This window comes from Oncorhynchus masou, chromosome 5 (assembly GCF_036934945.1).
Source record: "Oncorhynchus masou masou isolate Uvic2021 chromosome 5, UVic_Omas_1.1, whole genome shotgun sequence".
NCBI classification, from domain to species: Eukaryota; Metazoa; Chordata; class Actinopteri; order Salmoniformes; family Salmonidae; genus Oncorhynchus; species Oncorhynchus masou.
Window position 1 is genome coordinate 68,416,525 of NC_088216.1, and position 17,523 is coordinate 68,434,047.

A 17,523-nucleotide genomic window follows, 5' to 3' on the forward strand; every position below is an offset into this window, starting at 1 on the left:
TAGACCGGTAGCAGGACGAGTTGTGGGCAAGGGGAGCTGTTCTGACCAAGACGCAGGGTTACGAAAAGAAAGTTTAAAATCGACCAACAGTCTGATTGGCCCGTACTTGACCGTTAGACTGGGGATGAAAGCCGGACGAGAGACTGACGGAAGCCCCAATCAAACGGCAAAACTCCCTCCAAAATTGAATGAACTGCGGACCTCTGTCGGAAACGACGTCAGACGGAAGGCCATGAATTCGGAAAACATTCTCGATAATGATCTGAGCCGTCTCCTTAGCAGAAGGGAGCTTATCGAGAGGAATGAAATGAGCCGCTTAGAGAATCTATCGATTAAGAATAACTGTCTTCCCCGCTGATGAAGGCAGTCCGGTGATAAAATCTAAAGCGATGTGAGACCACGGTCGAGAGGGAGCGGTGCAGGAGGAAAGATTTAGTCCAAAATATTATCGTTTTCCCGAGTGGGCCACCAGAAACGCTGGTGAATCAGCGTACCCCGAACGCCGGGGTGGCCGGCTAACTTGGCAGAGTGGGCCCACTGAAGAACGGCCGGACGAGTAGGAACGGGAACGAACAGAAGGTTCTAGGACAAGCTCGCGGCGACGGAGTGTCTTAACTTTACCTGCCTCTCAATTCCCCAGACAGCCGACAAAGGGAGGGGTGGTAACCTCAGAAGAACTGAAGAGACGAGATAAAGCATCAGGTTTGTGTTTTTTGAACCCGGACGATAAGAAATAACAAACTGAAACGAGCGAAAAACAGAGCCCAACGAGCCTGACGCGCATTAAGTCGTTTGGCTGAACGGATGTACTCAAGGTTCCTATGGTCAGTCCAAACGACAAAAGGAACGGTTCCAACCACTGTCGCCATTCGCCTAGGGCTAAGCGGATGGCGAGCAGTTCGCGATTACCAACATCATAGTTACGTTCTGACGGCGAGCGATGAGAGAAAAACGCGCAAGGATGGACCTTGCCGTCAGAGAGAGAGCGCTGAGAAAGAATGGCTCCCACGCCCACCTCTGACGCGTCAACCTCAACAACAAACTGTCTAGAGATGTCAGGTGTAACAAGAATATGCGGATCGATTCTTAAGAAGATCAAAAGCTCCCTGGGCGGAAACGGACCACTTAAAGCACGTCTTAACAGAAGTAAGGGCTGTGAGAGGAGCTGCCACCTGACCGAAATTACGGATGAAACGACGGTAGAAATTAGCGAAGCCCAGAAAGCGCTGCAGCTCGACGCGTGACTTAGGAACGGGCCAATCAATGACAGCCTGGACCTTAGCGGGATCCATCTTAATGCCCTCAGCGGAAATAACGGAACCGAGAAAAGGGACAGAGGCGGCATGAAAAGTGCACTTCTCAGCCTTCACATAAAGACAGTTCTCCAAAAGGCGCTGGAGGTTGCGTCGCACGTGCTGAACATGAATCGAGAGAGACGGTGAAAAAATCAGGATATCGTCCATTAAACGAAAACAAAAATGTTCAGCAAGGACTCGTTAACTAGTGCCTGAAAGACAGCTGGAGCGTTAGGCCGAAAGGAAGAACCCGGTATTCAAAGTGCCCTAACAATGTCTTCCACTCGTCCCCTCCCTGATGCGCACGAGATGGTAGGCGTTACGAAGGTCCAATTTGGTGAAAACCTGGCTCCCTGCAGGATCTCGAAGGCTGAAGACATAAGAGGAAGCGGATAACGATTCTTAACAGTTATGTCATTCAGCCCTCGATAATCCACGCATGGGCGCAGGGACCCGTCCTTCTTCTGAACAAAAAAAAACCCCGCTCCGGCGGGGGAGGAGGAGGAGACTATGGTAGCGGAGCGAAACCGACAAATAATCCTCGAGAGCCTTTTCGGGAGCCGACAGAGAGTATAATCTACCCCGGGGGGGAGTAGTTCCTCAGAAGGAGATCAATACTACAGTCATACGACCGGTGTGGAGGGAGAGAAGTGGCCTTGGAACGACTGAACACCGTGCGCAGATCGTGATACTCCTCCGGCACCCCTGTCAAATCGCCAGGCTCCTCCTGTGAAGAAGAGACAGAGGAAACAGGAGGGATAGCAGACATTAAACAGGTTACATGACAAGAAACATTCCAGGATAGGATAGTATTACTAGACCAATTAATAGAAGGGTTATGGCGCACTAGCCAGGGATGACCCAAAACAACAGGTGTAAAAGGTGAACGAAAAATTAAAAAAGAAATGGTTTCGCTATGATTACCAGAGACAGTGAGGGTTAAAGGCAGCGTCTCACGCTGAATCTTGGGGAGAGAACTACCATCTAAAGCGAACAAGGCCCTGGGCTCCCTAACTGTCTGAGAGGAATGTCATGTTCCCAGCCCAGGTCTCGTCCATAAAACAGCCCTCCGCCCCAGAGTCTATCAAGGCACTGCAGGAAAGATGAACCGGGCCAGCGGAGATGGACCGGAAAGGTAGTGCGTGATCCAGAAGGAGAGGCCTGAGTAGTTGCGCTCACCAGTAGCCCTCCTCTTACTGATGAGCTCTGGCTTTTACTGGACATGAGGTGACAAAATGACCAGCGGAGCCGCAGTAGAGACAGAGGCGATTATTCTCCGTTATCTCCTTGGCCGAGATGCATACCCCCAGCTGCATAGGCTCAGCATCCGAGCCGGCGGAGGAGGGTGGCAGTGATGCGGCAGGTGGCAGTGATGTGGAGAGGGGAGCAACGGAGAACGTGAGCTCCTTTCCAAGGGCTCGGCATTTAAAGATTCCATGCGAATAGCGAGAGCTATTAAGGAGTCCAGACTGGAAGGAACCTCCGGGAGAGGATCTCATCCTTAACCTCGACGTGGAGACCCTCCAAATGCAAAGCCGGCTCGTTCCAGTCACTAGAGGCAGCGAGAGTCGAAACTCAATAGAATAATCCGTTATGGATCTATTCCCCTGACATAGGGAAGACAGGGCCCTGGAAGCCTCCTCGCCAAAAACAGAACGGTCAAAAACCCGGTTTAAAGTCCTGATACTGGTTAATACACTCAGCCCTCGCCTCCCAGACTGCCGTGCCCCACTCACGCGCCCGTCCGGTAAGGAGAGAAATCGTAGGCGATGCGGGCTGCGCTCCTGGAGTAAGTGTTGGGCTGGAGAGAGAACACCACATCACACTGAGTGAGGAATGAGCGGCACTCAGTGGGCTCCCCAGAGTAACACGGCGGGTTGTTGATCCTGGGCTCCGGCGACTCGGAAACCCTGGAAGTGGGCGGTGGATCGAGGTGGAGTTGGTGAACCCGTCTTGTGAGGTCGGAGACTTGGACGGCCAGGGTCTCAACGGCATGTTAAGCAGCAGACAATTCCTCCTCGTGTCTGCCTAGCATCGCTCCCTGGGTCTACGGCGGAGTGAAAAGGGTCCGGAGCCGCTGGGTCCATTCTTGGTCTGATTCTTCTGTTATGAACTTGAGTGAAGACCCAAAAGCGGTTTTAACAGAAAACAGAGTTCTTTAATGAAAATACAGGAATGGCATAAATCCTTTTCCAACGTTGTCAGCGGAACAAAAAGAACGTTAGTATAGTGCAGGATGCTCCTGCCAGGCAGACTCCGACAGGACAGGACAAGGTGGAAGCAAACGAGACGACAGCTTGCTTCTGGCATCAAAAAACACAAACAAGAATCAGACACTGAAAGTAGCAGGAACAGAGAAAGAAATAGAGACCTAATCAGAGGGGGAAGAGAGAACAGGTGGGGAAGAGTGAAAGAGCTAGTTAGGGCAGATGTAGAACAGCTGAGGAATGAGAGACAGAGAAGGTAACCTAAAAAGACCAGCAGAGAGAGAGAATGAAGAGAAAGGACAGGAACAGACATAACAAGACATGACACCACTTGTAAATCAGACCTTCTTGTTGAGTGTCTGATAATGTACCATCTACATAGGAGTGGTAAAGCATGCGAATAACAGTCCTGAGTATATCAAAAAAGTTTTGGTATACCTCACCTGGTATGCCATCCAGCCCTGGAGTTTTCCCGGACTTAATGGCTTTAACTGCATCAAGAATTTCCTCCTCTGTAATTTTGCCTTCAAATGAGTCTTTCTTGTCCGGCTGTTAATTTTACATTATTAATAGAAAAAAAATCATACAATTAGTTTTGCTTAAAGGAGATGGAGGAGACTGAAATGAAAGCATGCGCTTAATATACTTTGCTTCCTCTTTCAAAATATATTTTGGTGAATCATTCTTTTTTTTTCTTTTTTTGGTAGCATTTCTATGTTGAAGATATAAAACAAATATCGGGTGCATTTTCCCCCATATTCCATCCAGCTTGCTTTATTTTTTATAATGTATTACCCTTGATCTTTCTTTAATAAATTCCTCAATTTCTTTTGGTTTTTCTTCTAACTTATTCTGAGGTGCAGTCTTATTCCATGGTGCAGTCTTTATCGTTGTCACGCCCTGACCTGAGATATCTCTGTTTTCTTTATATTTTGGTTAGGTCAGGGTGTGACTAGGGTGGGTACGCTAGTTTTTGTATTGTCTAGGGGTTCATATTCTCTAGGGTTTTTGTATGTCTAGGTTTTGTAGGTCTAGGCGATGTGTATGTTTATGGTGGCATGATATGGTTCCCAATCGGAGGTAGCTGTTTATCATCTCTGATTGGGGATCATATTTAGGTAGCCATTTCCCTTTGGTGTTTGTGGGATCTTGTTCTATGTTGCCTGTCTGCACTATTTATATTAGCTTCACGGTTCTTTTTGTTATTTTGTTAGTTTGTTCAGTGTTCATTCTTTTAATAAAGAAGAATGTACTTAAACGACGCTGCACCTTGCTCTTCCTTTAACGACAGACGTGACAATCGTGATCTATCTATTCTGTTCGACCTTGTATTTCCTAGCTTGATTGAGCCTCCGTGTCACGCCCTGAGCTTAGAGAGCCGTTTTATTTCTCTATTTGGTTAGGTCAGGGTGCTATTTGGGTGGGCATTCTATGTTGTCTATTTCTTTGTTTTTGGCCGAGTATGGTCGTCTCTGATTGGGGATCATACTTTGGCAGCCCTTTTTCCCACTTTCACCACGATCATCATTATTTGGCCCGTAAAAGGTTAATGAGCCATATCTGTTTATGATCCAATAACATATTTAAAATAATCTATCTACCTTGAGGATCTGTTTGGACAATTTGCACATTCGGATCAAAATTACTGTTAATTAATATCATCACCCCTTTTGGGTTTCTTTGCCTATGGGAGAAGTATATTTCACCCCCTGCCACAGTAATTTTCCCACACATCTTAATCTAAAATTGTTGAATGAGTTTCCTGTAAACAACAGATATTATATTCCTTCTCTTTGAGCCTGGTAAATAGTGGTTTTCTTTTCTTATTATCTGCTAAGTCATTACAATTACAACTGGATATACTTATTTCACCATTTACCATAATGAGATACAAGTTTCTAATATATTTATCAAAATATAATGTTTGTAAATTTATCATGAAAAAGTACCATAGTGATTGGGTGTCCATAAGTGTTATTAGTGTTAATTCACTAATTTAATCAGGTGTGCTAGCTCTGGAACTGCTGGGGGTCCCTGAGGAGAAAATGGAGAAACACTGACTTTGTCAACACATTGTAAAAAACATAACTTGTTTTACATTACTGTAAAGAAGTGACACAAGGCCTTACTAGAGTCTTTCACAAGACTCCGTTACTAGCATAGTCATACAGTGACTTCAGAAAGTTCAACCCCTTGACTTTTTCCACATTTTTTGTGTTACAGCCTACATTAAAATGTATTACACTGAGATGTTTTGTCACTGGCCTGCAGACAGCGGCAGTTCTACTGTAGCTTGCATCGCTCCCTGTGCGAACACCCCCCCACCCCAATAAAAAAAGCACCATTCTGCACTAACCGTAATTTTTTATTCAGACATTTGGAACATCACAAATAAATAATCATAATATTTAAAACTACATAAATGTAAGACTCAGAAAAATCAAAAAGAAGTAACAAAGCCAAATAGAACCAGGGCAAGGTGATCAGAAACATGACCGAATACAAACAATGTAGCTATTCCCTCTGCAAGGCAATCAAACAAGCTAAGCGTCAGTATAGACACAAAGTAGAGTCGCAATTCAACGGCTCAGAAATGAGAGGTATGTGGCAGGGTCTACAGTCAATCACAGGTTACAAAAAGAAAACCAGCCCCGTCACGGACCAGGATGTCTTGCTCCCAGACAGACTAAACAATTCTTTGCTCGCTTTGAGGACAATACAGTGCCACTGACACAGCCCGCTACCAAAACCTGTGGACTCTCCTTCACTGCAGCCGACGTAAGTAAAACATTTAAACGTGTTAACCCTCACAAGGCTGCAGGCCCAGACGGCATCCCCAGCCGCGCCCTCAGAGCATGTGCAGACCAGCTGGATGGTGTGTTTACGGACATATTCAATCAATCCTTATCCCAGTCTGCTGTTCCCACATGCTTCAAGAGGGCCACCATTGTTCCTGTTCCCAAGAAAGCTAAGGTAACTGAGCTAAACGACTACCGCTCTGTAGCACTCACTTCCGTCATCATGAAGTGTTTTGAGAGACTAGTCAAGGACCATATCACCTCCACCCTACCTGACACCCTAGACCCACTTCAATTTGCTTACAGCCCCTGTAGGTCCACAGACGATGCAATCTCAACCACACTGTACACTGCCCTAACCCATCTGGACAAGAGGAATACCTATGTGAGAATGCTGTTCATCGACTACAGCTCAGCATTTAACACCATAGTGCCCTCCAAGCTCGTCATCAAGCTCGAGACCCTGGGTCCCGACCCCGCCCTGTGCAACTGGATACTGGACTTCCTGATGGGCCGCCCCCAGGTGGTGAGGGTAGGTAACAACATCTCCACCCCGCTGATCCTCAACACTGGAGACCCACAAGGGTGCGTTCTGAGCCCTCTCCTGAACTCCTTGTTCACCCACGACTGTGTGGCCATGCACGCCTCCAACTCAATCATCAAGTTTGCGGACAACACTACGGTGGTAGGCTTGATTACCAACAACAACGAGACGGCCTACAGGGAGGAGGTGAGGGCCCTCGGAGTGTGGTGTCAGGAAAATAACCTCACACTCAACGTCAACAAAACTAAGGAGATGATTGTGGACTTCAGGAAACAGCAGAGGGAGCAGCCCCCTTTCCACATCGATGGGACAGTAGTGGAGAGGGTAGTAAGTTTTAAGTTCCTCGGCGTACACATCACAGACAAACTTAATTGGTCCACCCACACAGACAGCATCGTGAAGAAGGTGCAGCAGCGCCTCTTCAACCTCAGGAGGCTGAAGCAGTTTGGCTTGTCACCAAAAGCAGCAAATGTCACAGATGACAACAGCATCCTGTCGGGCTGTATCACCGCCCGGCAACTGCTCCGCCCACAACCGTAAGGCTCTCCAGAGGGTAGTGAAGTCTGCACAACGCATCACCTGCCCTCCAGGACACCTATACCACCCGATGTCACAGGAAGGCCATAAAGATCATCAAGGACAACAACCACCCGAGTCGCTGCCTGTTCACCCCACTATCATCCAGAAGGCGAGGTCAGTGCAGGTGAATCAAAGCAGGGACCGAGAGACTGAAAAACAGCTTCTATCTCAAGACCGTCAGACTGTTAAACAGCCACCACTAACATTGAGTGGCTGCTGCCAACACACTGACTCAACTCCAGCCACTTTTAATAATGGGAATTGATGGAAATTGATGTAAAATATACCACTAGCCACTTTAAACAATGCTACTTAATATAATGTTTACATACCCTACATTATTCATCCCATATGTATACGTATATACTGTAATCTATATCATCTACTGCATCTTTATGTAATACATGTATCACTAGCCACTTTAACTATGCCACTTTGTTTACATACTCATCTCATATGTATATACTGTACACGATACCATCTACTGCATCTTGCCTATGCTGCTCTGTACCATCACTCATTCATATCTTTATGTACATATTCTTTATCCCTTTACACTTGTGTGTATAAGGTAGTAGTTGTGGAATTGTTCGGTTATTACTGCATTGTCATAACTAGAAGCACAAGCATTAACAACTGCTAACCATGTGTATGTGACAAATACATTTGATTTGATTTGATGTGAAACATGTTCTGCATCAACCACCATTACTGATAAAACAATATCTTGTTTTTTTGTGTATTGTTTTTAAACTGAAACGTGCTCTTGTATTTGTTTGTAAGTGCCTATTTTTTATAAACCCAGTTTGATTGATATCAAGTCTGGTAAGACTTTTTCCATTTTATTGCTTATAAGTTTTGTTATTATTTTATTGTCACAGTTTATTAAACTTAAGGGTCTATAATCAGCAGGGGACCCTCCAGATTTCCCTGGTTTGAATATAACTGAAAACAATGTTTGATACATGGACCTGGGAAGCACTACATTTAGTGACATGTGTGTTGTCATTTGTGTAAATAGGGGAGCTACTTTATCCCAAAATGTTGAATCATAATTCTATGGGAAAGCTATCCATTCCTGCTGCTTTTCTCCACATTCATGTTTTAACCGTATATAATACTTCATTTTGAGTGAGCTCTGCTGATAATTGCTTCAGGGTTGTTGAGTCTGAGAGGGCTATAGGGTCTGTCCAACTGTTGTTTAAATCTCATTTATATAAAGACCTTGTTAACAACCACTTTTTTACAGTGCCAATTTTCCACTGCAGGTACCCAAATCGAAATCAAATCAAATCAAATTGTATTAGTCACATACACTGAATACAACAGGTATAGACCTTACAGTGAAATGCTTACTTATGAGCCCCTAACCGACATTGCAGTTTCAAAAAACTACAGATAAGAATAAGAGATAAAAGTAACAAGTAATTAAAGAGCAGCAGTAAAAAAATAACAATATATACAGGGGGTGCCCGTACAGAGTAAATGTGCAGGGGCACCAGTTAGTTGAGGTAGTATGTACATGTACTGTAGAGTTAATTAAAGTGACTATGCATAGATGACAACAGAGGGTGGCAGTTTTGTGGAGAGGGGAGGTGGGGAGGGTAATGCGAATAGTCTGGGTAGCCATTTGACAAGATGATCAGGAGTCTTATGGCTTGGGGTAGAAGCCTCTTGGACCTAGACTTGGCGCTCCGGTACCGCTTGCCGTGTGGTAACAGGGAGAACAGTCTATGACTAGGGTGGCTGGAGTCTTTGACAATTTTTAGGGCCTTCCTCTGACACGGCCTGGTATAGAGGTCCTGGATGGCAGGAAGCTTGGCCCCAGTGATGTACCGGGCCATTCGCACTGCCCTCTGTAGTGCCTTGCAGTCGGAGGCCGAGCAGTTGCCATATCAGGCAGTGATGCAACCAGTCAGGATGCTCTCGTTGGTGCAGCTGTAGAACCTTTTGAGGATCTGAAGACCCATGCCATTTTTAGTCTCCTGAGGGGGAATAGGTTTTGTCATGCCCGCTTTACAACTGTCATGGTGTGCTTGGACCATGTTAGTTTGTTGGTGATGTGGACGCCAAGGAACTTAAAGCTCTCAACCTGCTCCACTGCAGCCTCGTCGATTAGAATGGGTGCGTGCTCCGTCCTCTTTTTTCTGTAGTCCACAATCTTCTCCTTTGTCTTGATCACGTTGAGGGAGAGGTTGTTGTCCTGGCACCTCATGGCCAGGTCTCCTCCCTATAGGCTGCCTCATTGTTGTCGGTGATCAGGCCTAACACTGTTGTGTCATCGGCAAATTTAATGATGGTGTTGGAGTCGTGCCTGGCCGTGCAGTCATGAGTGAACAGGGAGTACAGGATGGGGCTGAGCACGCTCCCCTGAGGGGCCCCTGTGTTGAGGATCAGCATGGCAGATGTGTTATTACCTACCATTACCACCTGGGAGTGTCCTGTCAGGAAGTCCAGGATCCAGTTACAGAGGGAGGTGTTTAGTCCCAGGGTCCTTAGCTTATTGAGCTTCGAGGGCGCTATGGTGTTGAACGCTGAGCTGTAGTCAATGAATAGCATTCTCACTTAGGTGTTCCTTTTTTCCAGGTGGGAAAGGGCAGTGTGGAGTGCAATAGAGATTGCATCATCTGTAGATCTGTTGGGGCGTTATGCAAATTGGAGTGGGTCTAGGGTTTCTGGGATGATGGTGTTGATGTGAGCCATGACCAGCCTTTCAAAGAACTTCATGGCTACAGATGTGAGTGCTACGGGTCGGTAGTCATTTAGGCTACCGACCAGCACCTTAGTGATGTGCTGGGCAAGGCACCTTCCTTTTGTGTAACCCAACAGAGAGAATAATACATATAAATCCTCCTTCCATTTTGTTGGACTGTATTTTTCCCGTTCAGTCCCCGGCCGCACCTAACTCTGGGCTGCCTGCGTGCATCTGCCTGGCACGCTCAAGCAGAGGCAATAACAAACAAAGGAAAGGAGCACACAGCGGGTCTGCTTTGCCCTCTGGCTTAGATGACCACTACTCCAGGTGAACGGAAAGTTACCATCTCAAACATACCAAGAACCAGTTGGCAGGGAGCTGACAATGTTAACTTACTACTACACATTTTCACAGCTTCACAGCGTTGCAGCTCTCTTGCGAACACACACTTTTGCACACATGCATGTTTCAATAAATACACACATAGAAATTAATGTACAGAAATACATATGCACAATCACACATAGACAAACACACACACCCACACACATACAGCTTGCTAGCTTGATGCTTCAGCTGTGCTGTGTGACCTGCATGAGTTGGTTTAATTTTCTGTGAAATGCCAGGCTGGGAGAGACCGCTCTGGCCGGTGTGGCTGATTGGCATAAACATAGCCGGTTCACACTAGGTCTGGCTAAAGGTGAACTCCTACACATGGAAGAAGGTAGGTGGTCTGCCCCCTATTTTACACACTCCAGGCCACCCTCGGAACACTAGCAACAACAACAAAGTGAATAACAAAGGATGTCTATCCTACTGAGCCAGCAGATTCAGTTTGTCAATGATCGGGGAATGCTTGGTTACCATGCCAGCTGTGGCAGATGTAACTTTGTTTGGGAGGTGTGAGATGACCAGAGGAGCTGGGTGCTAAACAAAGCCTCAATGCCACCATAAAAAGCAAGCCAGCCAAGCAGCCAGCACTGGATAATGTGTTGATTACAGAGTTTGGATGTGGCGGACTCCTTTCTAGTTAAAGCATCATGCTCTGAGCATATTTCAATCTCTTTTCAAACGCTGGAAGGCAATGGGTAAAAGAGGCACATTCACTCATATCAACAAACACAAACACCAAAAACACACACAAACACACTTACACACACATAAACACACACAGAAAGTGGGGTGAATGGCCAAAGTCCAGTATCACCTCAGTAAGGTCAGAGTTCTGTCTAAGGAATCATTTTGAGAAAACATAACAGCATATTATTGTGGTAAACTGTAAGATATTTTCCTAAGAAGAAACCACTTATGAAACCGTTATGTCTCATGGTATGGTGAAGTGGAGGGGCTTAATAGGCATGCTTCATTAGACGATAGTCCCAATGCAGAAGTGGGCAGTCTTGCTTTAAGACATGTGATGTGATCCAGCTCTCTCTCTCTCTTTTTCTCTCTGGCTGGGCTGTATTATAATAGACTCACACAGACACACACTACTTAGTGCTTTGGAAAGAGGGCTGAGCCTCACACACATAATCAGCGCAGCTTCTCAATGGGGGGACGGAGCCAAGAGGAGACAGAACTGTCGTTCCGCTGGAGCTGATCTCAGTCCGTGTGTGAGAAGTGAGGAGGCAAATGAACGTTCTGTCGTCACGAGAGGGATTTTACCTTCACAGTACTGATCTAAAGGTGATATGAGCAGCCTTCCATCTTGTAAACACTGACTGGTTTGTAACAGCGTGTCATTCCTGTGAGCTGAGGTGGTTTCTGGTGACCGCACTCCCAGGATTTCCGACGGACAGAGAGAGTCGAGGGGGGCAAGCGGACGAGGCAGAAACAACAGAGCTTCTCCCCCTCTTATCCTGCAGCGTTGTTCTTCTTTACACCTGGAACTTTGTTGGGAATCCCTGGCCTCAGGCTATGGATGGATTTAAGACAGCGTTGTGAGTCTGTTGAACAGACGGTGATACTGACAGCAGGGTACCCTTTCTTTTGACCAGACAGACCACTCAGGTAAGGTTGTGGGGTTATTCTCTGAGACTGTTGGTGCTTTCTGATTATATTATGTTCCTTATGCAAAATATACTATTATTTAAAGAAATCTGATTATGGAAATGTTATAAAATAAGGCTAGCTGTCATGTTTGTAAGACGTGGAAGGGCTCCAGGAGTAACTGAATAATGATGACAGGTATGAGCTGTGAGTGACAGACAGGCAGAGCATGTGACACAACCTGCATATCTCTGTTGGATTGAACAATTGTATGGTTTAATGAAGGAGAGTAGGCTATGGACATTGTAGATATATGTCTGTTTTAGGACATACCAAATATTTTGTGTTGACTGACATATTTTAAAGTTACATGCAGTTAGTTCTAAGTAGGGCAGAGATGTCAGTCTCATCCTTTTTTTTAAGACAAGGCTGCAAAATTCAAATGTTCTAGTCCAGACCAAGTTGCTTTTCAGAGTCAATATTATTAATTCATTTTCATGCTATATTACAAACACAGTTATTAGCCTATATTGAGATGTGAAATTGTTACATGCAATCGAGATCAAGTCTATTCCATTTAAATGTGTTATTTTTATACAGGCTAACCTAATCTAACCGTATCAAAAGAAGCCATTTACTTACCATATAAAATTGCCCCATTATACCTATGTTGTCGGGAAGGCTAAACATCTATATCCTGCCGAGATGGTGCGCAGGTGTGTCCGGGCAGGGGGCATGGTCTCGTGTTTAGTCTAAATTGGCAGGACATGGTATACTTGTAAAAATACAATGTAAATGCCGTCATTACCAATTACGAAGTCCACAACCATCAGGAACATATCAATCAATGGTCTAATTAGACTGCAAAGCAGAGACCAAACGGCTAGTTAAACAGATGCGCAAATGGTAAATCCTGCCATGAAGTGCACATTCCTTGTTTATTCATTGAAATCCACGGAGGTAAGAATTACGAAAAGTAATTTGTATACAAATATCCTGCTAGCCCTGATAAGGTGATTTATTTTTCATGTGTCTGCTATTTACTCGTGAAAGTTGTCCGTTTACATTAAAATGCATAAGCATGCCTGTGTGGTGCGGTCTGAATATCTTTCTCCGCCACCTCTCCATCCCTATTCTCTCGCGCTGTCGATCAGGACCACATTTCTTCTTTGACATGAATGAGTTCCGACAGTCGGAGAGTTGCTCAGAGCTGAACCGAAAGGCGGAGAGGACAAAAGAGCAGTTTCTCTCCATGCTGTTGTTCAGGCAAAAGACTACGTTTTTTTTCCAGGAACTTGCTGGAAACACAGCGTGTTAAAAAGCATTCCCCAGGGAACAGTTCACATTTCCACAAAATGTAGGATTATAGCGAATGTATTGCAAGAGATGGGATTACAATATGCCGATAATAAGACTAATTATAGGCTATGCTTAATTTCTGCATGTTGAATATTCAGTAGGCTAGTCTCAATGTCATTTCAGGGTAAAGGGGAGAATGTAAACTTTTTCTCGAACCGACATGCACACACCAAGCTATAGGCTAGTAGCCTATCATTTGGGGAGAAAAAAATGCCAGCACATCTGAAGGCAACGGAATAGCCTAAATACTGTATATGTGTAGCAGTGGCGACCTGTCATTCAGGTCAGCTAAATAATAAAAATAATAATTATATATATATATATATATATATAAATATATTTGTTGCCTGTTTTGCATGTTATTTTGGAATGAATGTGTCACATATCAGTTTGCAAATATATAATTGAGTTAATAAAGCCGAATACAAACATTGTCTCTTTTTTTGCTTTGTTGAGTAAGGCAGCTCCAAAATGAAGGTGTTCAGCCTAGATCAGTGCTTTCTGTGGTGGTGGGGCAGCCACCTGAAAACACGGAGCATAAGGGGTGGTAATGTTCTCTAGTTGCCCCGTGATTGGCTCAATGTTCTGTCACTCATGGAGACACTACTTCACCACTAAATCTATGAGCAGAGCTCCAAAAACCCCTTGGGTGCTGCCATAGAGTTACATTAGAGTGTCCATCCAAGAAGGCTCAAGATCGTTGGCCACAGATAAAACGGCATCAAATCACGTTATATCTACCATAGCTTTGATTGGACTGATCATGTCAACATCATACTTTCAAAATCTTAGCTAGGAAGCTAGCAGTCATCGTCATGAATCAATTCGACAATCTACGGACAAATCCTTTTAAATCCTTGTCATATGATGAGAAATGATGAAGAGAAATTATAAATAAAACATATCAGTGCTCATCTGCCATTGGACATAAAAATTACACAACAAATTGAAAATTGAAAATTCGACATTGAGTGGTTTGGAAGGAATCAGTGGCTAACTACAAGCATTGTAAAGCAATCACTAGCCTGCTATTCAGTGTAGTGGTGTGTGGTCCAAGTCTGGGTTGAAGGGTCTCTTTTCCAAGCTTATAAAATAAGCATTTAACATTGGCCATGCTGTCAATCCAGCATGACTTTTTCCGCATTCAAAACAACTGGAAAATCTCAGACTTCAGTGAGTTCAAAACAACTGGGAACTTGGAAAGAACAAGCTCAGACTGGGAAAATACATTTTAAACGGTCATCCATCTCAGAATTCCAAGTTTGGAACTCGTCCTCTTTTTAGAGCTCCGACCTAAAGATCACTGACATCATGATTCAACCTTGTTTATTTCCCAAGTTCCCATTTGTCTTGAATGCACCATCAATCCAGAGAATGCCAGACTTTGATTACATTTATTTAACTAGGCAAGTCAGTTAAGAACAAATTTGTATTTACAATGACAGCCTAGGAACAGGGCAGAACGACAGATTTTTTTTACCTTGTCAGCTCAGGGATTCAATCTTGCAACCTTTAAATTACTGGCCCATCGCTCTAACCACTAGCCTACCTGCCACTTTGATGACAAAGGTTGATGACAAAATTTGCCCACGAAGGACCACCGTGACACCTTCCTGTTCAAGTGAGCACAGCACAACAAGGTGAGTCCAAAATGTATTGTATGCTGCTGCATAACTTATGTAATATGCCAGGGAGATATGTATACTGTAGCTAACAAAGTAATAATAAGTGTATGTTGAGTAGTAAGCTGTTAGCTGTTGGTGGTGCATATGTTGTAGCCTATAGCCTGTTTTAGAGAAATGTCATCATCGAACATTGTAAGAGCTTTCATTGTCTGTTTATATGACCCCTTTATTTATTTTACGGTTCTGACTTGGTGTACGGGGAGATTACTGTAAGAACGGCCCATATTCTGAATTCTGTTGCTGTACATTTCAAAAGTGCTGAACAAATAGTTGACTACATCCATCCTAATTCGTTCATTAATGTTTTAATCGAATTATGGATTGCCTCTTATCCGCTCATCGTCCCCTTATGCCATAGTTTGTACATCTCAATTGTCAGTAGAAACCACATTTGTTTAAGCAAGTCAGCCATATCAGCTATGTTATTTTAAAAGGTAGTAAATGAGGCTGAATGAACTATTGCAGTGCTCCGCTGATAGTCAGGTGTAGCAGTGGTAAGGATTCACTCCATGGTGCTGAAAATAAAATCTCTGCTGTTAGGACAGATTTATGTAAACCCTAACAGTTTATGGGCACCGTTTTCCAGCATTATAGTGCAATTAATGTATTGTTTAGTGTTATGTTGTGTAGTTTCTTTGTTGGCATGCGTCCACCCCAAAATTGGAGAGATTGACATGCTAAAATCACCACTGTTGTGTAGGCCTATGTGTGAATGACTCTCCACTTAAAATTGTCTTTGAAGCAATTGTTCTCACCATTTATAAATGTGAAACCCTTTTTCAGTAATAACTAAGAAGTAATTAGCATAATACAACCGGTATAACAGGTGGTCTCAGTCTAGGTCTTTCTCCATTATCAAATTAATACAATAACACACTTAAACCAAGAGGACAACTCACTGTTGGCAATCTGTGGCAAAGTATTCGGCCTAATGTGGTTCACGGCCCAGGAAGATGGCGGGAAGGCGCTGGACTCTTTCAGGGGAAGTCAGATGTTTTATTTTACAGCAAGGTGATCAGTGTTCAGCATTTGACTTGAATAGGCAGTTCACTTCTCACGAGTATTTTATCAATCTAAAATACATCTCATTGTTACACTCAATAAATGGTATGAGTACATAGTTAGGTAAAACATCCGTACTATTCATTGTCGTGTCTTTACTAATCATTAAATTCAAGACTTAGTTTTTTTCAAATATTCTCTGTAATTAGTATTACGCGATCAACTGATTAATCATGTAACTGTAATTAACTAGGAAGTCGGGGCACCAAGGAAAAATATTCAGATTACAAAGTTATCATTTCCTAAAATAACTTTTCAGATATTTTATCTGATCAATTCATGATTTAATTCATGATTTACTTTACCTCACGTTAGTCTCATTCCAAACGTCGTAAATTGTTGGTTATCTGCACGAACCCAGTCTTCACTATGAGTCATCCATACATCAATTGTCTTAAATCATTTATTTATTACTAAGTAATTCACAGAAATGCATAAACATACAGTAAATATGGTTACAAGAAATGATAGGAGAATGTGCTCTAGTGTCTACTACCATCGAACAGCGTGAAGAGAACCCATTCACAGATTCTGTGTGTGACTGTGTGAGAACGAAGTCTTGTGTCTGCAGTGATTCTCGTGGCAACATCATTTAGCTGAGTCTACCTTTAAGTGTACCATTTAAACCAAATGCTTGATATTGGCTAGTCATAGTTATTGACATGAAGATAACCAAACAAAGAGAAGCAAGTGAATGAACCTGCACATATCTCTGAACATAATGTTTTAATGGTGACTTGTAGTTAGAAAGTTACTGTTATAATAATGGTAATATGATACACAACTTGGGTGCAGGACCTGAATTCATATTCTCTTACAGTAGGAGTGCCTTTCAAATAATAATGTATAAGATTATATGGACAGGAAGGACCTGATCCTGGATCGGCAGTCCTACTCTGAGATGGTTTATAAATATGGGCCCAGGTCGTTTTTTACAAATGGGGACATGAAAATGACTGGGAGAGACAATGACCACTGCAGTTTTGGATGGATAGGAAGGGGTTGCTTTAGTGAATGCAGGACCATGAGCACGGGAGAATCTCAACTGGTTTAGCTCAACGATGATTCAGGGGGTGTGGCGGATTTTAAACAGTTCCGCACTAGCCGCTGAAAGGATACTCATGAGTGTCCTAGGGGAGACGAGGCTATTGAGGAGTGGACGACACTCGAACAAATTGACACTCTCCTCGACCACTCGACCGCTTATCGGTTTCCGGGTCATAGAGGAGAGGAGGACGGAGGCGAGAACGGACTTGTCCCAATTGAGAATCTCCCCATTTGTATCAGAATGGAGCTGAGAGGAGAGGAAG

General features: G+C 43.9%; 1 protein-coding gene across 2 annotated transcripts in view; it reads left to right on the top strand.

Moving 5' to 3' along the window:
- Nucleotides 1-11,629: 11,629 nt before the first annotated feature.
- Nucleotides 11,630-17,523, top strand: part of LOC135527766 (chemokine-like protein TAFA-1) — a 264,346-nt gene continuing 258,452 nt past the window's right edge. For both annotated transcript variants that reach the window (XR_010453474.1, XM_064956322.1), the window contains exon 1: nt 11,630-12,128. The gene's annotated coding sequence lies outside the window, so the exon portion shown is untranslated. The remainder of the gene's footprint in view (nt 12,129-17,523) is intronic.